Here is a 19,145-nt window from a genome sequence, read left to right on the forward strand (position 1 = left end):
ATAATAGCACTGCATTCCTTGGTTAACACCACGGTTTCTTGCTCCTTCCAATTCCTCTTGTGTGTCAACAGCTCTTTCATAAATTTAGCATAGAGAGGCATTTGCTCCAGAGCCTCTGCAAAAGGGATGTTGATCTGCAGCTTCTTGAAGACATCTAAAAATTTAGAGAATTACTTTTCTTTGGACGCCTTCTGAAGCCTCTGAGGATATAGCATTTTTGGCTTGTATTCAGGGGCCTTTGGCAAGGTGGGATAAGTGTCAAGAGAGTCAGGAAATGGGTTGTCTGCATGTTTAGGAGAGGCGTGCTCTGCTTCTTCCTTCTTCTCCTCTGGAGCTTCTTTTTCAACTAGATCTTCATTGACCTTAGTCTCAGAACCAGCTACCTTACCACTTCTCAATTGAATGGCCTTGCAATCTTCTCTTGGGTTCACCACTGTATCACCAGGGAATGTATTTGGAGACCTTTCAGGTAATTGCTTGCTCATTTGACCCATTTGCACCTCCAAATTTCTAATAGAGGCTTTGGTTTCTTGCATGAAACTCATCATCATCTCCCATTTAGAATCTTCTTGGGATTTAGAATTTGTCTGCCGAGGTGGTTGTTGTTGCTGAGACTGAAATTGGCGGTTATTATAGTTGTTCTGTTGAAAACTGCCCTGAGAACTATTGTTGAAGTTCTGAGGTTGATCTCTCCACCCAAAATTTGGGTGATTCCTCCATCCCTGATTGTATGTCTTAGAATATGGATCATTGTTGGGATTTCTAGGACCACTCCCCATGTAATTCACCTGTTCAGAAGAAGGTTGAGCATAATCATAATTATCATTTTGCATAAAGTTACCTGTCATGTCATAGGAGGTCTCTTGGGGTGGATTTTGAGTGTTGATAGCTGAGACTTGCATGCCACCCATCTGTTGAGTAAGTAGATTTATCTGCTGAGACATAAGCTTGTTCTGAGCAAGAAGAGCATTAACAGCTTCTACTTCTAACACGCCTCTCTTCTGAGAGGTCTCAGAGTTCACAGGATTCCTGTTAGATGAGTACGGATATTGGTTGCTTGCAACCAATTCAATCAGCTCAATAGTCTCCTCTGGTGTCTTCTTTTTGTGCAATGAACCGCCTGCAGAAGTGTTTAGGCTCATCTTTGACATCTCTCCTAAGCCTTCATAAAAGATATCCAGTTGGGTCCACTTGGAGAACATGTCTGGAGGGCATTGCCTAGTCAGTAGCTTGTATCTCTCCCAAGCTTCATAAAGAGTTTCACCCTCCTTCTGCTTGAAGGTCTGAACCTCCAACCTGAGCTTAGTCAGCTTCTTTGGTGGGAAGAATTTAGTGAGAAACTCTGTAACTACCTTTTCCCACGTATTCAGACTCTCCTTTGGTTGGGAATCTAGCCATAGCTTTGCTTTATCCCTCAGAGCAAATGGGAAAAGCATGAGTTTGTACACCTCTGGGTTTACTCCATTTGTCTTCACAGTATCACATATCTGCAGAAAATCAGAAATAAATTGATTTGGATCTTCATGAGGAAGTCCATGATACTGGTAGTTTTGTTGCACCAGGGTGACCAATTGTGATTTCAACTCAAAGTTGTTTGCAGTTATAGGAGGCACCACAATGCTTTTTTCATAGAGATCCGCAGTAGGGGCAGAATAAGAGGCAAGCACTCTCCTCTGTTGATCATCCCCGTTCGGATTTACCACATTGGCATTAGCATTATTATTTGTCATAGTGGATTTTGCAGCCTTGCAAAGTCTTACTTGTTGTAAACGTCGCCTGAAAGTTCTTTCAGGTTCAGGATCAAAGTCTAAGAGATATTTTTTGTCTCTATTCCTGCGCATACACAAGCAAAAAACAAGGAAAAAAATTGGAACTCTCTACGTTAGAGTGCAGAGAAGTCCCTGTGAAGTAACTTGTGTAAAATAATAAAATAAAAATACTAAATAAATAAATAATAATAAAAAAATTCGAAAATTTAAAAAAAAAATAAACAGAAAAATCAAAATAAAATTAACTGGATAACACAAAACTTAATTTCAGGAATTAAAAAAAATATTAATACTAAAATTATTATTTATTTATTTATTTATCATATATATATATTTTAGAGATAAAATAAAACTAATAGAATATAAAAAATGGGAAGAAACGAAAACGAAAATAAAGGAAGATGGAAATAAAAAGAAAATAAAATAAAAAAAAAAAAAGAAATAACGAAACTGGAGGGGGGAATTGTAAACGAAAAGGAAAAAAGAGAAAAAAAATAACGTAAACGAAAATGAAAAGAAAAAAATAAAAAAGACTTAACGTAAAAAAAATGAAAAAAGAAAAAATAACGTAAAAAAAATGCAACAGAAAAAATAATAATAATAATAAAATATAAAGAAAAAATATCTAATCAAAACAATCAAACAACGAATAGTTGGTAATCATAGTCAAATCCCGACAACAGCGCCAAAAACTTGATGCGGTGATTTATAACCACAAACTTACTAACCGACAAGTGCACCGGCTTGTACCAAGTAATACCTTACGTGAGTAAGGGTCGATCCCACGAGAATTGATAGATTAAGAAACAATAGCGTTTGATAGGATTAGTTAGACAGACAGAAAATTAGTGTTGAGATGCAATATAAAAGACATTAAACAATATCAAAAATATTGAAGAAAGGCAAGTAATTAAGATGGGAATAATATATGGAGAAGATAGTTAAGGTTTCAGAGTTATCTATTTTTCCGGATTAACTTTTCTTACTAACTAATTTAATTATGCAGGATTTAATTTCTGGCAAACTGTATGTGACTAGACCCTAATTCCTTAGACCTTCCTAGTCTCCCCTAAAATTCATAACTGCCAATTCCTTGGTCAATTAATTCCAATTAGAGGGTGATAATCAATTTCTAGTTTATATGCCACAAAAACTCTAATTATCCAAGAGGTAAAATGATTATATGTCATGTATCCTATTAAATTCAGATAATTAAAATTTAGGAGAAATAGTTTTCAAGCTGTTGTTCAGGTAAAGAGCTTTTCCAAGTTTTACAAGAACTCAAATAGAAAGAGGGTCATACTTCCGTTCCACCCAAATTCATAAAATAAAGAGCAAAAACAATTCTTAAATTATAAATCCACACATAAATTAAAATAGTAAAAGCAATAAAATTAATCCATAGAAATAGACAGAGCTCCTAACCTTAACAGTGGAGGTTTAGTTGCTCATGGAAAAGAGAAAATAAGGATTCAGGTAAAAATGTACAGTGTTTCAATCTGATGGCATTAGATCCCTTTTTATAACTAATCCTAATAAATTTAAAATCTAATATTTAAAATTAAACTTAAAATAATATCTTTTCCTAATTTAAGATTTGAATTTAAATTTGAATTAATTAACAGATGTTCAGTTGATGGGTGGGGACCACTTGTTCTGTCCATTGTGCAGCTTCTAATACGTGTTTTTTGGGTTGAAAATTGAGTTAAAACAGCCAAGAAATCGCCCCCAGCGTTTTTCTGCATTTTCTGCACGTGGCGCATGTGACGCGTCCGCGTCGTCCACGCCTTCGCGTCATTTGTGCAGATTCCAGTTCACGCGTTCGCGTCAGGCACGCGATCGCGTCATTGTGATTTCCTACATTCCGCGCGGTCGCGTGAGCCATGCGTCCGCGTCGGTATTCGCTGGTCATCTCCTTGGCTTCTTCTCTTTCTCTGCAGAAACTCCATCAAATTCCGCCAAATGCTACCTAAAATAAACAGTATTGTACAAAACTCAAAATAGCATCCATAGTGGCTAAAATATAATTAATTCTTAATTAAATTCAACAATTTAGATGCAAATTCACTAGGAAAAGATAGACAAAATGTTCACGCATCACAACACCAAACTTAAACTGTTGCTTGTCCTCAAGCAACCAAAACTAATATAAGCTTAGGATGTGAATTTGCATGAGAATGAGAGTTCGATTAAGCCCATGTCTTCTCTTATAGTGGGGTTTACAACTGCAATCCTGAACAGTTTTGGCATCTCACTTTATCCTTTGAAGTTCAGAATGATTGGCATCCATATGAACTCAGAATTCAGATAGTGTTATTGACTCTCCTAGTTCAGTATGTTGATTCTTGAACACAACTACTTTATGAGTCTTGGCTGTGACACTAAGCATTTTGTTTTCTAGTATTACCACCGGATACATAAATACCACAGACACATAACTGAGTGAACCTTTTCAGATTGTGACTCAGCTTTGCTAGAGTCCCCAGTTAGAGGTGCCCAGAGCTCTTAAGCACACTCTTTTTGCTTTGGATCACGACTTTAACCGCTCAGTCTCAAGCTTTTCACTTGACACCTTCACGCCACAAGCACATGGTTAGGGACAGCTTGATTTAGCCGCTTAGGCCAGGATTTTATTCTCTTGGGCCCTCCTATCCATTAATGCTCAAAGTCTTGGATCCTTTTTACCCTTTGCCTTTTAAGTTAAAGGGTTATTGGCTTTTTCTGCTTGCTTCTTTTTTTTTTATTAATAATATTTTTTTTTCGCAAGCTTTGTGTTTTTCACTGTTTTTTTTTTGCTTCAAGAATCAATTTTATGATTTTTCAGATTATCAATAACATTTCTCTTTGTCATCATTCTTTCAAGAGCCAACAATTTTAACATTCATAAACTTCACTATCAAAAAATATGCACTGTTCATGTCATGCATTCAGAATCACAGAAAATACCACCACATTTAAGTAAATAAGACTATTATTCAATATAGACCCACTTTCTCATGCAATATATCACTCCTATAATTTTTTTTTATTTAAGCTCAGTGAGTAATACATGAGACATCTTTTCAGAATTAAAGCAATAGAAAAACTAAACTAGTCCTAGGATTCTAACTAATAAAGGATCATGCAACAAAGAAAGCAAAATAACAGGAAACCGGAACATAACATAGAAAAAGAGGGGAGGAATAAAAAATGAAAGGAACTCAACCACCTTAATTATCCTAGCGGTCGCTTTATTCTTCAGGTTGTGCTCCTTCGCGAAGATGATTCGCCTCCCTTTTGTACTAGAAAACCTGTAAGCGTAGCGTCAACACCAAACTTAAGGGTTTGCTTGTCCTCAAGCAAAGAAGAACTGAAAATAGAAAACACAAATATTAAAATGAAAGAAAAAATAAAAGGATAAGAGAATAAGAGAGAAGTAGGATTGGGAGAGAGAGAGAGAGAAAGAAAACTGGGCGGCGCAAGTGACGCGGCCGCGTGGGGCACGCGGTCGCGCGTATTGCTCTTATACGGATTGACGCGATGGCGTTGGTCAGGCGGTCGCGTGACCCAGTTTGTGCTTCTGGCGCGAGTGCAGCCTCGCGCCAGCACAACTCTCTGTTCAAATTGATATAATTGCCAAAATTGGGGTGACGCGATCGCATGGGGCATGCGATCGCGCGAGTGGGCAGTTAATGGGGTACGACGCGGCCGCGTGGGGCACGCGGTCGCATGAAGGGAATTGCGCGTCCAGCGCCAGTCCAGCACCACTCTAGCACAACTTTCAGTTGTGCACTCGTTTTACGTCGAAAATCAGGGCACGCGGCCGCGTGGGGCACGCGGTCGCGTGGGAGGCCATTACGCCCATACGACGCGGACGTGTCGGCGACGCGGTCGCGTGGGACGAATTGTGCCATTGGCACGTTTCCAGCCACGCTCCAGCGTGACTCTCTGTTCGTTTTTATTTTTTCTCTTCTCCCCTTGCGACGCGGACGCGTTGCTGATGCGGTCGCGTCGCGTAGCAATTTTTTTTTTTTTTAGCTTGAGGTGGTCGGTTCCTGGAAGAACATAGCTGCATGATCAGAGAATTAGTAAGAAGTCAATAAAAACAAAATAACTAAGAAAACCTACTACGAAAAATGGCGAAGGATACGAAATTATCGGGTTGCCTCCCGACAAGCGCTTCTTTTACGTCACTAGCTTGACGGTCAGTTCTGCTAGTTCAGCAGATGAGTGGACTTCTAGCGGTCAATCTCGCCTCCAAGATAGTGCTTCAACCTCTGGCCATTCACTGTAAATTTCCTGTCAGAATTTTCTTCCTGTATTTCCACATGACCATATGGCGAGGCTCTGGTAACCAAAAACGGTCCTGACCACCGGGATTTCAGCTTCCCGGGAAAGAATTTGAGCCTTGAATTATACAGAAGCACTCTTTGTCCTGGCTCAAAGACTCTGATGGCAATCTTCTTATCATGCAGTAGCTTGGTTCTCTCCTTATAGAGCTTGGCATTCTCATAGGCTGAATATCTGAATTCATCAAGCTCATTCAACTGAAGCATCCGCTTAATTCCTGCAGCCTCTGAATCAAGATTCAGGTACCTGATTGCCCAATAAGCCTTGTGCTCCAGCTCCACTGGCAAGTGACAGGCTTTGCCATAGACCAACTAATATGGGGACATGCCAATTGGAGTCTTGTATGCTGTCCGGTATGCCCAGAGAGCATCATCAAGCTTCCTAGACCAGTCCTTTCTTGAAACACTGACGGTCTTCTCCAGAATCCTCTTAAGCTCCCTGTTGAAAACTTCAACCTGTCCACTTGTCTGAGGGTGATAGGGGGTTGCCACCTTATGACGGACTCCATATCTATGTAGAAGAGAGTCCAACTGTCTGTTACAGAAGTGGCTTCCTCCATCACTAATGAGTGTCCTTGGGACACCAAACCGGCTAAAGATGTATCTTTGAAGAAAGCTCATTACCACCTTGGCATCATTGGTGGGTAGAGCTACAACTTCCACCCATTTAGACACATAGTCGACTGTCACTAGAATATAGTTGTTTGAATGTGAGGGTAGGAAAGGTACCATGAAATCAATACCCCACACATCAAACAACTCAACCTCAAGAAGTCTCTGCTGTGGCATTTCATGGTTAGCAGGGAGATTTGCAGCTTTTTCACATCTGCCACAGTGCTTTACGAAAGCTCTTGAGTCCCTGAAGAGAGTCGGCCAGTAAAACCCGCTCTGAAGGACTTTTGTAGCTGTCCTCTCACCACCAAAGTGGCCTCCATACTCAGAACCATGACAGTGCCAGAGAATCTGCTGTTTTTCTTCATCTGGGACACACCTCCAGATAATTCCATCCGAACACCTTTTAAAAAGGTATGGTTCCTCCCAAATGTAGTACTTTGCATCAGTCAATAGCTTCTTCACTTGTTGCCTACTGTACTCTCTTGGGATAAAATTCATGGCCTTATAATTTGTAATGTCTGCAAACCATGGAGCCTGCTGAATGAGGAACAATTGCTCATCTGGAAATGTTTCAGTTATAGCTGTGGGTGGTTGCATTCCTGCTTCAGGCTCAATTCTGGAGAGATGGTCAGCTACTTGATTTTCTGACCCTTTCCTGTCTTTTATTTCAATATCAAACTCCTGAAGGAGCAACACCCATCTGATTAATCTTGGTTTAGAATCCTGTTTGGTTAGAAGGTACTTCAAGGCAGCATGGTCAGTATAAACAATAACCTTAGAACCAAGTAAATAGGACCTAAACTTATCAACCGCATACACAACAGCTAATAATTCTTTTTCTGTAGTTGTGTAATTCTTTTGAGCATCATTTAACACACGACTGGCATAATAAATGACATGTACAACCTTACCATTCCTCTGTCCTAAAACAGCTCCTATAGCAAAATCACTATCATCACACATTAATTCAAATGGTAAATTCCAGTCAGGGGGAGCTATAATGGGAGCAGAGGTAAGGTTTGCCTTCAGAGTTTCGAAAGCATGCAGACAATCAGAATCAAAGACAAAAGGAACATCAACAACCAACAGGTTGCTCAATGGTTTAGCAATTTTAGAAAAATCCTTTATAAATCTTCTATAAAATCCTACATGACCCAAGAAACTCCTAATTGCCTTAACATTAGTTGGTGGTGGTAATTTTTCAATTACCTCCACCTTTCCTCTGTCAACCTCAATTCCCTTACTTGAAATCCGGTGCCCAAGAACAAAGCCTTCGGTGACCATAAAATGGCATTTTTTCCAATTTAAAACAAGGTTTAATTCTTGACACCGTTTCAAGACAAGAGATAAATGTTTAAGGCAGGATTCAAAAGAATTACCAAAAACAGAAAAGTTATCCATAAATATCTCAATAAACTTTTCAACCATATCAGAAAAAATTGAAAGCATACACCTCTGAAAAGTTGCTGGAGCATTACAAAGTCCAAATGGCATTCTCCTGTAGGCAAATACTCCAAAGGGGCATGTGAATGCTGTCTTCTCTTGATCTTGAGGGTCCACTGCAATTTGATTATATCCAGAATATCCATCTAGAAAACAATAAAAAGCATGACCAGCTAACCTCTCAAGCATCTGATCAATGAAGGGGAGGGGAAAATGATCCTTCCTTGTAGCAGTGTTGAGCCTCCTGTAATCTATGCACATTCTCCATCCTGTGACTGTTCTTGTAGGAATAAGCTCATTCTTTTCATTCTTGATCACTGTCATCCCTCCTTTCTTGGGAACTACCTGTACAGGACTTACCCAAGGGCTATCAGAAATAGGGTAAATAATACCTGCTTCCCATAATTTCATTACCTCTTTTTGGACAACCTCTTTCATAGTTGGATTGAGTCTCCTTTGTGGTTGTACAACTGGTTTAGCATCATCTTCAAGAAGGATCTTGTGCATACACCTGGTTGGACTAATCCTCTTCAAGTCACTAATGGTCCACCCAAGAGCTGTTTTATGGCTCCTGAGCACTGAAATAAGCGCCTCCTCTTCTTCAGGCTTCAGAGAAGAACTAATAATCACTGGATATGAATCATTTTCACCCAAAAACACATATTTCAGAGAAGGTGGTAAGGGTTTGATCTCAAGCTTGGGGGCTTCCTCCTCCTTAATTGGCGTGTTCATCAGCTCCTTTTGGGGTGGTGAATCATCAACTTCAACTAATTCACACTCAGAAATAGGATCTAGAACATCATCAAGTACCTCAGTTTCCAGTACTTCTTGAACAAGTGGTTCAATAACATCTATTTTCATACACTCCCTCAGAATCATTGGGGTGTTTGAGGGCTTCAAAGACATTTAGGACCACCTGTTCTTCATTGACCCTCAGGGTTAATTCACTCTTTTGTACATCAATCAGAGCTCTACCTGTAGCTAAAAAGGGTCTACCAAGTATAATAGAGGGTTTTACCTCCTCTTCCATGTCTAATATAACAAAATCAACAGGAAACATAAATGGTCCTACTTTCACAAGTAAATCTTCAACAACACCCACAGGTAATTTGATAGAAAGATCAGCAAGTTGAAGAGAAATACGAGTGGGTTTTACCTCCTCAATTTGAAGCTTTTTCATCACTGAAAGTGGCATGAGGTTAATGCTAGCTCCAAGATCACATAAAGCTCTCTGAATGCCGACTTCTCCAATGGTTCAAGGAATGACAAAGCTCCCTGGGTCTGGCATCTTCTCAGGAAGGGTGTGTTGAATAATAGCATTGCATTCCTTGGTTAACACCACGGTTTCTTGCTCCTTCCAATTCCTCTTGTGTGTCAACAGCTCTTTTATAAATTTAGCATAGAGAGGCATTTGCTCCAGAGCCTTTGCAAAAGGGATGTTGATCTGCAGCTTCTTGAAGACATCTAAAAATTTAGAGAATTACTTTTCTTTGGACGCCTTCTGAAGCCTCTGAGGATATAGCATTTTTGGCTTGTATTCAGGGGCCTTTGGCAAGGTGGGATAAGTGTCAAGAGAGTCAGGAAATGGGTTGTCTGCATGTTTAGGAGAGGCGTGCTCTGCTTCTTCCTTCTTCTCCTCTGGAGCTTCTTTTTCAACTAGATCTTCATTGACCTTAGTCTCAGAACCAGCTACCTTACCACTTCTCAATTGAATGGCCTTGCAATCTTCTCTTGGGTTCACCACTGTATCACCAGGGAATGTATTTGGAGACCTTTCAGGTAATTGCTTGCTCATTTGACCCATTTGCACCTCCAAGTTTCTAATAGAGGCTTTGGTTTCTTGCATGAAACTCATCATCATCTCCCATTTAGAATCTTCTTGGGATTTAGAATTTGTCTGCTGAGGTGGTTGTTGTTGCTGAGACTGAAATTGGCGGTTATTATAGTTGTTCTGTTAAAAACTACCCTGAAAACTATTGTTGAAGTTCTGAGGTCTCTAAGGTTGATCTCTCCACCCAAAATTTGGGTGATTCCTCCATCTCTGATTGTATGTCTTAGAATATGGATCATTGTTGGGATTTCTAGGACCACTCCCCATGTAATTCACCTATTCAGAAGAAGGTTGAGCATAATCATAATTATCATTTTGCATAAAGTTACCTGTCATGTCATAGGAGGTCTCTTGGGGGTGGATTTTGAGTGTTGATTGCTGAGACTTGCATGCCACCCATCTGTTGAGTAAGTAGATTTATCTGCTGAGACATAAGCTTGTTCTGAGCAAGAAGAGCATTAACAGCTTCTACTTCTAACACGCCTCTCTTCTGAGAGGTCTCAGAGTTCACAGGATTCCTGTTAGATGAGTACAGATATTGGTTGCTTGCAACCAATTCAATCAGCTCAATAGTCTCCTCTGGTGTCTTCTTTTTGTGCAATGAACCGGCTGCAGAAGTGTCTAGGCTCATCTTTGACATCTCTCCTAAGCTTTCATAAAAGATATCCAGTTGGGTCCACTTGGAGAACATGTCTGGAGGGCATTGCCTAGTCAGTAGCTTGTATCTCTCCCAAGCTTCATAAAGAGTTTCACCCTCCTTCTGCTTGAAGGTCTGAACCTCCAACCTGAGCTTAGTCAGCTTCTTTGGTGGGAAGAATTTAGTGAGAAACTCTGTAACTACCTTTTTCCACGTATTCAGACTCTCCTTTGGTTGGGAATCTAGCCATAGCTTTGCTTTATCCCTCATAGCAAATGGGAAAAGCATGAGTTTGTACACCTCTGGGTTTACTCCATTTGTCTTCACAGTATCACATATCTGCAGAAAATCAGAAATAAATTGATTTGGATCTTCATGAGGAAGTCCATGATACTGGCAGTTTTGTTGCACCAGGGTGACCAATTGTGGTTTCAACTCAAAGTTGTTTGCAGTTATAGGAGGCACCACAATGCTTTTTCCATAGAGATCCGCAGTAGGGGCAGAATAAGAGCCAAGCAATCTCTTTTGTTGATCATCCCCGTTCGGATTTACCACATTGGCATTAGCATTATTATTTGCCATAGTGGATTCTGCAGCCTTGCAAAGTCTTACTTGTTGTAAACGTCGCCTGAAAGTTCTTTCAGGTTCAGGATCAAAGTCTAAGAGATATTCTTTGTCTCTATTCCTGCGCATACACAAACAGAAAACAAGAAAAAAAAATTGGAACTCTCTACGTCAGAGTGCAGAGAAGTCCCTGTGAGGTAACTTGTGTAAAATAATAAAATAAAAATACTAAATAAATAAATAATAATAAAAAAATTCGAAAATTTAAAAGAAAAAATAAACAGAAAAATCAAAATAAAATTAATTGGGTAACACCAAACTTAATTTCAAGAATTAAAGAAAAATATTAAATCTAAAATTATTATTTATTTATTAGAGATAAAATAAAACGAATAGAATATAAAAAAATGGAAAGAAACGAAAAACGAAAATAAAGGAAGATGGAAATAAAAAGAAAATAAAATAAAAAAAAAAGAAATAACGAAACTGGAAGGGGGGGGGGAATTGTAAACGAAAAGGAAAAAAGAGAAAAAAAAATAACGTAAACGAAAATGAAAAGAAAAAAATAAAAAAGACTTAACGTAAAAAAAACGAAAAAAGAAAAAATAACGTAAAAAAAATGCAACAGAAAAAATAATAATAATAATAAAATATAAAGAAAAAATATCTAATATAAACAATCAAACAACGAATAGTTGTTAATCACAGTCAATTCCTGGCAATGGCGCAAAAAATTTGATGCGGTGATTTATAACCACAAACTTACTAACCGGCAAGTGCACCGGGTCGTACCAAGTAATACCTTACGTGAGTAAGGGTCGATCCCACGAGGATTGATGGATTAAGCAACAATAGCGTTTGATAGGATTAGTTAAACAGACAGAAAATTGGTGTTGAGATGCAATATAAAAGACATTAAACAATATCAAAAATATTGAAGAAAGGCAAGTAATTAAGATGGGAATAATATATGGAGAAGATAGTTAAGGTTTCAGAGTTATCTATTTTTCCGGATTAACTTTTCTTACTAACTAATTTAATTATGCAGGATTTAATTTATGGCAAACTGTATGTGACTAGACCCTAATTCCTTAGACCTTCCTAGTCTCCCCTAAAATTCATTAACTACCAATTCCTTAGTCAATTAATTCCAATTAGAGGGTGATAATCAATTTCTAGTTTATATGCCACAAAAACTCTAATTATCCAAGAGGTAAAAGGATTATATGTCACGTATCCTATTAAATTCAGATAATTAAAATTTAGGAGAAATAGTTTTCAAGCTGTTGTTTAGGTAAAGAGCTTTTCCAAGTTTTACAAGAACTCAAATAGAAAGAGAGTCATACTTCTGTTCCACCCAAATTCATAAAATAAAGAGCGAAAACAATTCTTAAATTATAAATCCACACATAAATTAAAATAGTAAAAGTAATAAAATTAATCCATAGAAATAGACACAGCTCCTAACCTTAACAGTAGAGGTTTAGTTGCTCATGGAAAAGAGAAAATAAGGATTCAGGTAAAAATGTACAGTGTTTCAATCTGATGGCATCAGATCTCTTTTTATAACTAATCCTAATAAATTTAAAATCTAATATTTAAAATAAAACTTAAAATAATATATTTTCCTAATTTAAGATTTGAATTTAAATTTGAATTAATTAACAGATCTTCAGTTGATGGGTGGGGACCACTTGTTCTATCCATTCTGCAGCTTTTAATCTGTGTTTTCTGGGTTGAAAATTGAGTTAAAACAGCCCAGAAATCGCCCCCAGCGTTTTTCTGCATTTTCTGCACGTGGCGCATGTGACGCGTCCGCGTCGTCCACGCGTTCGCGTCATTTGTGCAGATTCCAGTTCACGCGTTCGCGTCAGGCACGCGATCGCGTCATTGTGATTTCCTCCATTCCGCGCGGTCACGTGAGCCATGCATCCGCGTCGGTATTCGCTGGTCATCTCCTTGGCTTCTTCTCTTTTTCTGCAGAAACTCCATCAAATTCCGCCAAATGCTACCTAAAATAAACAGTATTGTACAAAACTCAAAATAGCATCCATAGTGGCTAAAATATAATTAATTCTTAATTAAATTCAACAATTTAGATGCAAATTCACTAGGAAAAGATAGACAAGATGCTCACGCATCATCATCTTGTATGGTGCTGAGGCAAGAAGCTTTGCTCTTAACTCTAATTCAATCTTATGATTCACTTTTTTCTCCTAGGTGGTAGTTACTTTGACAACTCAGAAGGCATCACATCTTTATTTTCTTCAAGCACTTTCTTGATTTTGTGGGGACATTTTATTTTTTGGATGTTGACTCCTCTTGTAATAGAGCCAAATATCATCTTCTCCTTCTTGAAGACTTTCTTGAGTTGCATAGCGAAGAGCATCGGGGGTTGTCCAACTTTTAAAACTATAGAAACCATGCATGGAGATCCTTTCTCTGTAATGCATACTATATTGTAGTATGACATAGGTAATATATTTTTCTTCTTTTACAAATTGAGTCCGATGACTATCTTAAAATTATCCATGGTTGCTACTGAAAAATTCACAAGACCCTTCCAAGAATCAAGAGTCATCTCAATCCCTTTTGCTACTTGATAAGCAGATATTTTATACGCTTTTTGGCATCATTTTCATATAACTTTTAGTATGTTTTGTTTAGTTTTTATTAAGTTTTTATAGGTTTTAGTGTTAAATTCACATTTTTGGATTCTACTATGAGTTTTTGTATTTTTGTACAATTTCAGGTAATTTCTGGCTGAAATTGAGGAGTTGGAGTAGAAGTCTGATTCAAAGACAGAGAAAGCACTGCAGATGCTGTCTGGATCTGACCTCCTTGCACTCGGAAGAGCTTTTCTGGAGCTACAAAAGTCCAAATGGAATGTTCTTAATGGCTCTGGAAAGCTGACTTCTAGAGCTTTCCATCAATGTATAATAGTCTATACTTTACTTCGGATTAGAAGGCCCAAAACTGGCATTCAACACCAGTTTCCTACCCCCTTCCAGGCGTCCAGTGCCCAAAGAGCAGAGCCCAGCGTCCAAATGTCCAGAGAGGACCCCCTAGCCAGCGTTCAACACTCTAGGAGCCTCATAGCACGTAGATCTCATCAAAGCTTAGCCCAAGCACTCACCAAGTGGGCCCCAGAAGTGGATTTTAGCACTAAAAAAATGTTTTACCCTTACTAGTCATTTGTTTAGTATTTAAGGGATTAGATTTATGTTATTTAAATAGATCCTCTTGGAGGACGCACACCATACATGTTTAACATTTTATTTCCTTTCAGTATGAGTCTCTAAACCTCCTAGGTTGAGGGGAGGAGCCCTGCTGAGTCCTATGAATTAATAAAAGTATTACTGTTTCTTCTTCGATCCGTGTTTGATTTATTTCTAAGACGTATACTTGATCTTCAACATGGTGAATAGGATGATTAGTGACAATCAGCTCTGTTCATCATACTAAGATGAACGTGCCTGACAAACACCCATGTCTACTTGGTTTCGTGTGAATACGTGACTGGAAAGCACGAGCCAACAACTATGTTTATACATCTCTCAGACGGTTAATCCACGACTTCGTTGGGGACTTCTCGAGACACCAATTCAGCCAATATCCGGGGAGATTAGGATCTTCATGGTATAAGCTAGAATCTAAAGAAGCATCATCCTCTGATCCAGAAGATTCGACCTTGTCTGTGGCGTTTTAAGTAGGATCACCAGGAGAATGAACTGCTAGAGCTTCACCCTTCGTCAGATTGGATGACCACGGCTAATGGCCTTCAATCTGTAGCAGAGGAGATCAATGACCACGACCCATGGCGTTGATCACATATAGCCTGCCATAGAAGAGATCATTCACAAATAGAGAAGACAGTGATACCAGAGTTAATTCAGAAAGGCAAAGCAACTCTAATCCTTAACCCTATTCCTATTCCTGATTCCATTCAAATTCACAATCAAATTGCATTTAAACATAATCAACCTTCTGATTCGCCTGACTAAGACCTGCAAGATAACCATAGCTTTCTTCAAACCACAATTCTCATGGAATCAACCCTGACTCGCTCAGGTATTACTTGGACAATCTAGTGCACTTGCTGGTATAGCTATACAAAAGTGTGGGGATTCGTGCACCACTACTCTCTTAAGAGGTTCACCCTTGATATTCACGGGTTTGAACTAGCCATTCTTTTCGGTGTTCTTCAATCTAAGCCTCTTTGCTTCATCAGGTGTGATGAAGTTGTGTTTAGCACCAGTGTCGATCATAGCCATAACGGGTTTTTCATTGATAAATATTTTAATATACATCAAGTCTTTCTTTTTTGTAATGCTTGCCTCTTTACCCTTCACAACATTCATATGTTAGATAGATCCAACATATTCAGTTACTTGCGATTGAGCATCTATTTTCTCAGAGATAGATGCCAGAGTCCCTAACTTGGGACAGTCATTCATTTGGTGAAAGCTTTCTTCTTTTTCTCATACTCTTTCTTTCAAGAATACTTCCCTTCCTTCTTGGTTAAGAAACTCTTCTCCTTGTCTCCCCCACCTTTAGTAGAACTAGGCTTGGAAAAAGACTTGGATTTAGAGTCTTTTTTATGATACTCGGTGAGTGATTCAGCCACTACAATGGCTTCATCGACATCCTTAACATTTCTCCTTTATAATTCTTGTTTTGCTCAAGGTTGGAGTCTATCAATGAAGAAAACAATGCATCCTCTGATGCTAAGTTGGGATTTGAAGTGTGTGAGTAATGAACTCTTGTACGTAGTTACTAATCACACTCTTATACTTCAACTCCCTCAATCTCTTCCCTACTTCATAGACCACATTCTCAGAAAAGAATGGTCTCTTCAACTCTCTTTTAAAAAATTTTTCATGTGGCTATATTGCAAGTACCCTTCTCCATATCTATGAATTTTCTCCTCCACCACAAAGTAGCATTATTAGAAAGGTAGAGAGCTGTAATGTGTATCTTTATTGCTTCTTCGACCACCCATTGGCCTTCGAAGTACCTCTCTATTCGCCATAGAAAGTTCTCCACCTCTCGAACATCCCTTATGTCCTTCAACTCCTTCGCTTTTGGGAGATCAATCTTTGTTGCTCCCTTATAATGGTTGGTCGGAAACTCGCCTCCTCGAACCAAACTTGAACCTCCTCGAATAGTTTTAAGGAATTCTCAAGCTTCTCTTCTATTTGGAGCATGCTTTCTTTGAAAGCATCTAGTTCTCCCAACACGTGAGTCTCGAGGGTCTCCTTGTCATGTTCTATCTTTTGGAAGCTGGTACACGAAATTGTGAACTCTGGTAATGGCTCCAAAAACTTGGTGCTCTAATCTCAAATTCATAATTTGTCACAACTTCGACACAGCTAACCAGCAAGTGCACTGGGTCGTCCAAGTAATACCTTACGTGAGTAAGGGTCGAATCCCACGGAGATTGTTGGTATGAAGCAAGCTATGGTCACCTTGTAAATCTCAGTCAGGCAGATATAAAATAGTAATGGGGTTTTCGAAAATAAGTAATAAAAGAAGGATAGAAATACTTATGTAAATCATTGGTGAGAATTTCAGATAAGCGTATGGAGATGCAATCGTTCCTCTAAACCTCTGCTTTCATGCTGTCTTCATCCAATCAGTCTTACTCCTTTCTATGGCTGGCTTTATGTAAGAATGTCACCGGTGCCAATGGCTACTTTCAATCCTCTCAGGAAAATGGTCCAAATGCTCTGTCACAGCACGGCTAATCGTCTGGAGGCATCACCCTTGTCATTGGTTGCATCATATTCCTCTCTGTGAAAATGGTCCGATGCGCTGTCACTGCATGGCTAATCATCTTGGACGTTCTCGATCATACTGGAATAGAATTTACTATCCTTTTGCGTCTGTCACTACGCCCAGCACTCGCGAGTTTGGAGTTCGTCACAGTCATTCAATCCCAGAGTCCTACTCGGAATACCACGGACAAGGTTTAGACTCTCCAGACTCTCATGAATGCCGCCATCAATCTAGCTTATACCACGAAGATTCTGATTAAGAGATCTAAGAGATACTCATTCAATCTAATGTAGAACGGAAGTGGTTGTCAGGCACGCGTTCATAGGGAATGATGATGATTGTCACGTTCATCACATTCAGGTTGAAGTGCGAATGAATATCTTAGAAGCGAAATAAGATGAATTGAATAGAAAACAGTAGTACTTTGCATTAATCTTTGAGGAACAGCAGAGCTCCACACCTTAATCTATGGAGTATAGAAACTCTACCGTTTGAAAATACATAAGTGAAAGGTCCAGGCATGGCCGAATGGCCAGCCCCTCTGATCTAAGAACCAGGCATCCAAAGATGTCTAATACAATAGTAAAAGGTCCTATTTATAATAAACTAGCTACTAGGGTTTACAGAAGTAAGTAATTGATGCATAAATCCACTTCCGGGGCCCACTTGGTATGTGCTTGGGCTGAGCTTGAAGTCTACACGTGGAGAGGTCATTCTTGGAGTTGAACGCCAGTTTTTGTGCCATTTTGGGCGTTGAACTCCACTTTGCAACTTGTTTCTGGCGCTGGACGCCAGAATTGGGCAGAGAGCTGGCATTGAACGCCAATTTGCGTCATCTAAACTTGGGCAAAGTATGGACTATTATATATTTCTAGAAAGCCCTGGATGTCTACTTTCCAACGCAATTGGAAGCGTGCCATTTCGAGTTTTGTAGCTCAAGAAAATCCATTTTGAGTGCAGGAAGGTCAGAATCCAACAGCATCAGCAGTCCTTCTTCAACCTCTGAATCTGATTTTTGCTCAAGTCCCTCAATTTCAGCCAGAAAATACCTGAAATCACAGAAAAACACACAAACTCATAGTAAAGTCCAGAAATGTGAATTTAACATAAAAACTAATGAAAACATCCCTGAAAGTAACTAGATTCTACTAAAAACATACTAAAAACAATGCCAAAAAGCGTATAAATTATCCGCTCATCACAACACCAAACTTAAATTGTTGCTTGTCCCCAAGCAACTGAAAATCAAGTAGGATAAAAAGAAGAGAATATACTATAAATTCCAAACTATCAATGAAACATAGCTCCAATCAGATGAGCGGGACTTGTAGCTTTTTGCCTCTTGAATAGTTTTGGCATCTCACTTTATCCATTGAGGTTCAGAATGATTGGCATCTATAGGAACTCAGAGTTCAGATAGTGTTATTGATTCTCCTAGTTCAGTATGATGATTCTTGAACACAGCTATTTTATGAGTCTTGGCCGTGGCCCTAAGCACTTTGTTTTCCAGTATTACCATCGGATACATAAATGCCACAGACACATAACTGGGTGAACCTTTTCAGATTGTGACTCAGCTTTGCTAGAGTCCCCAATTAGAGGTATCCAGGGTTCTTAAGCACACTCTTTTTTTGCTTTGGACCTTGACTTTAACCACTCAGTCTCAAGTTTTCACTTGACACCTTCACGCCACAAGCACATGGTTAGGGACAGCTTGGTTTAGCCGCTTAGGCCAGGATTTTATTCCTTTAGGCCCTCTTATCCACTGATGCTCAAAGCCTTGGGATCCTTTTTATTTACCCTTGCCTTTTGGTTTTAAGGGTTATTGGCTTTTTGCTCTTGCCTCTTGGTTTTAAGAGCTTTGGCTTTTTCTGCTTGCTTTTTATTTCTATTTTTTTTTTCGCCTTTTTTTTTCTGCAAGCTTTGTTCTTTGCTGTTTTTTCCTGCTTCAAGAATCATTTTTATGATTTTTTAGATTATCAAATAACATGTCTCCTTGTCATCATTCTTTCAAGGGCCAACATATTTAACATTCTTAAACAACAACTTCAAAAGACATATGCACTGTTCAAGCATTCATTCAGAAAACAAGAAGCATTGTCACCACATCAATATAATTAGACTAAGTTCAAGGATAAATTCGAAACTCATGTACTTCTTGTTCTTTTGAATTAAAACAT

At 38.9% G+C, this 19,145-nt stretch overlaps 2 non-coding genes across 2 annotated transcripts; both read left to right on the plus strand.

Moving 5' to 3' along the window:
* The first annotated feature begins 1,195 nt into the window (after window positions 1-1,195).
* LOC148553946 (small nucleolar RNA R71) lies at window positions 1,196-1,304 on the plus strand. Its single transcript, XR_015893917.1, has one exon. It is a non-coding gene; the product is annotated as a small nucleolar RNA R71 (small nucleolar RNA).
* Window positions 1,305-10,670: 9,366 nt separating this feature from the next.
* Window positions 10,671-10,779, plus strand: LOC148553947 (small nucleolar RNA R71). The gene has a single exon (XR_015893918.1). It is a non-coding gene; the product is annotated as a small nucleolar RNA R71 (small nucleolar RNA).
* The last annotated feature ends 8,366 nt before the right edge of the window (window positions 10,780-19,145 follow it).

The sequence above is a fragment of the Arachis ipaensis genome, chromosome B7 (assembly GCF_059453495.1).
Source record: "Arachis ipaensis isolate K30076 ecotype BB chromosome B7, ASM5945349v1, whole genome shotgun sequence".
Taxonomy (NCBI): domain Eukaryota; kingdom Viridiplantae; phylum Streptophyta; class Magnoliopsida; order Fabales; family Fabaceae; genus Arachis; species Arachis ipaensis.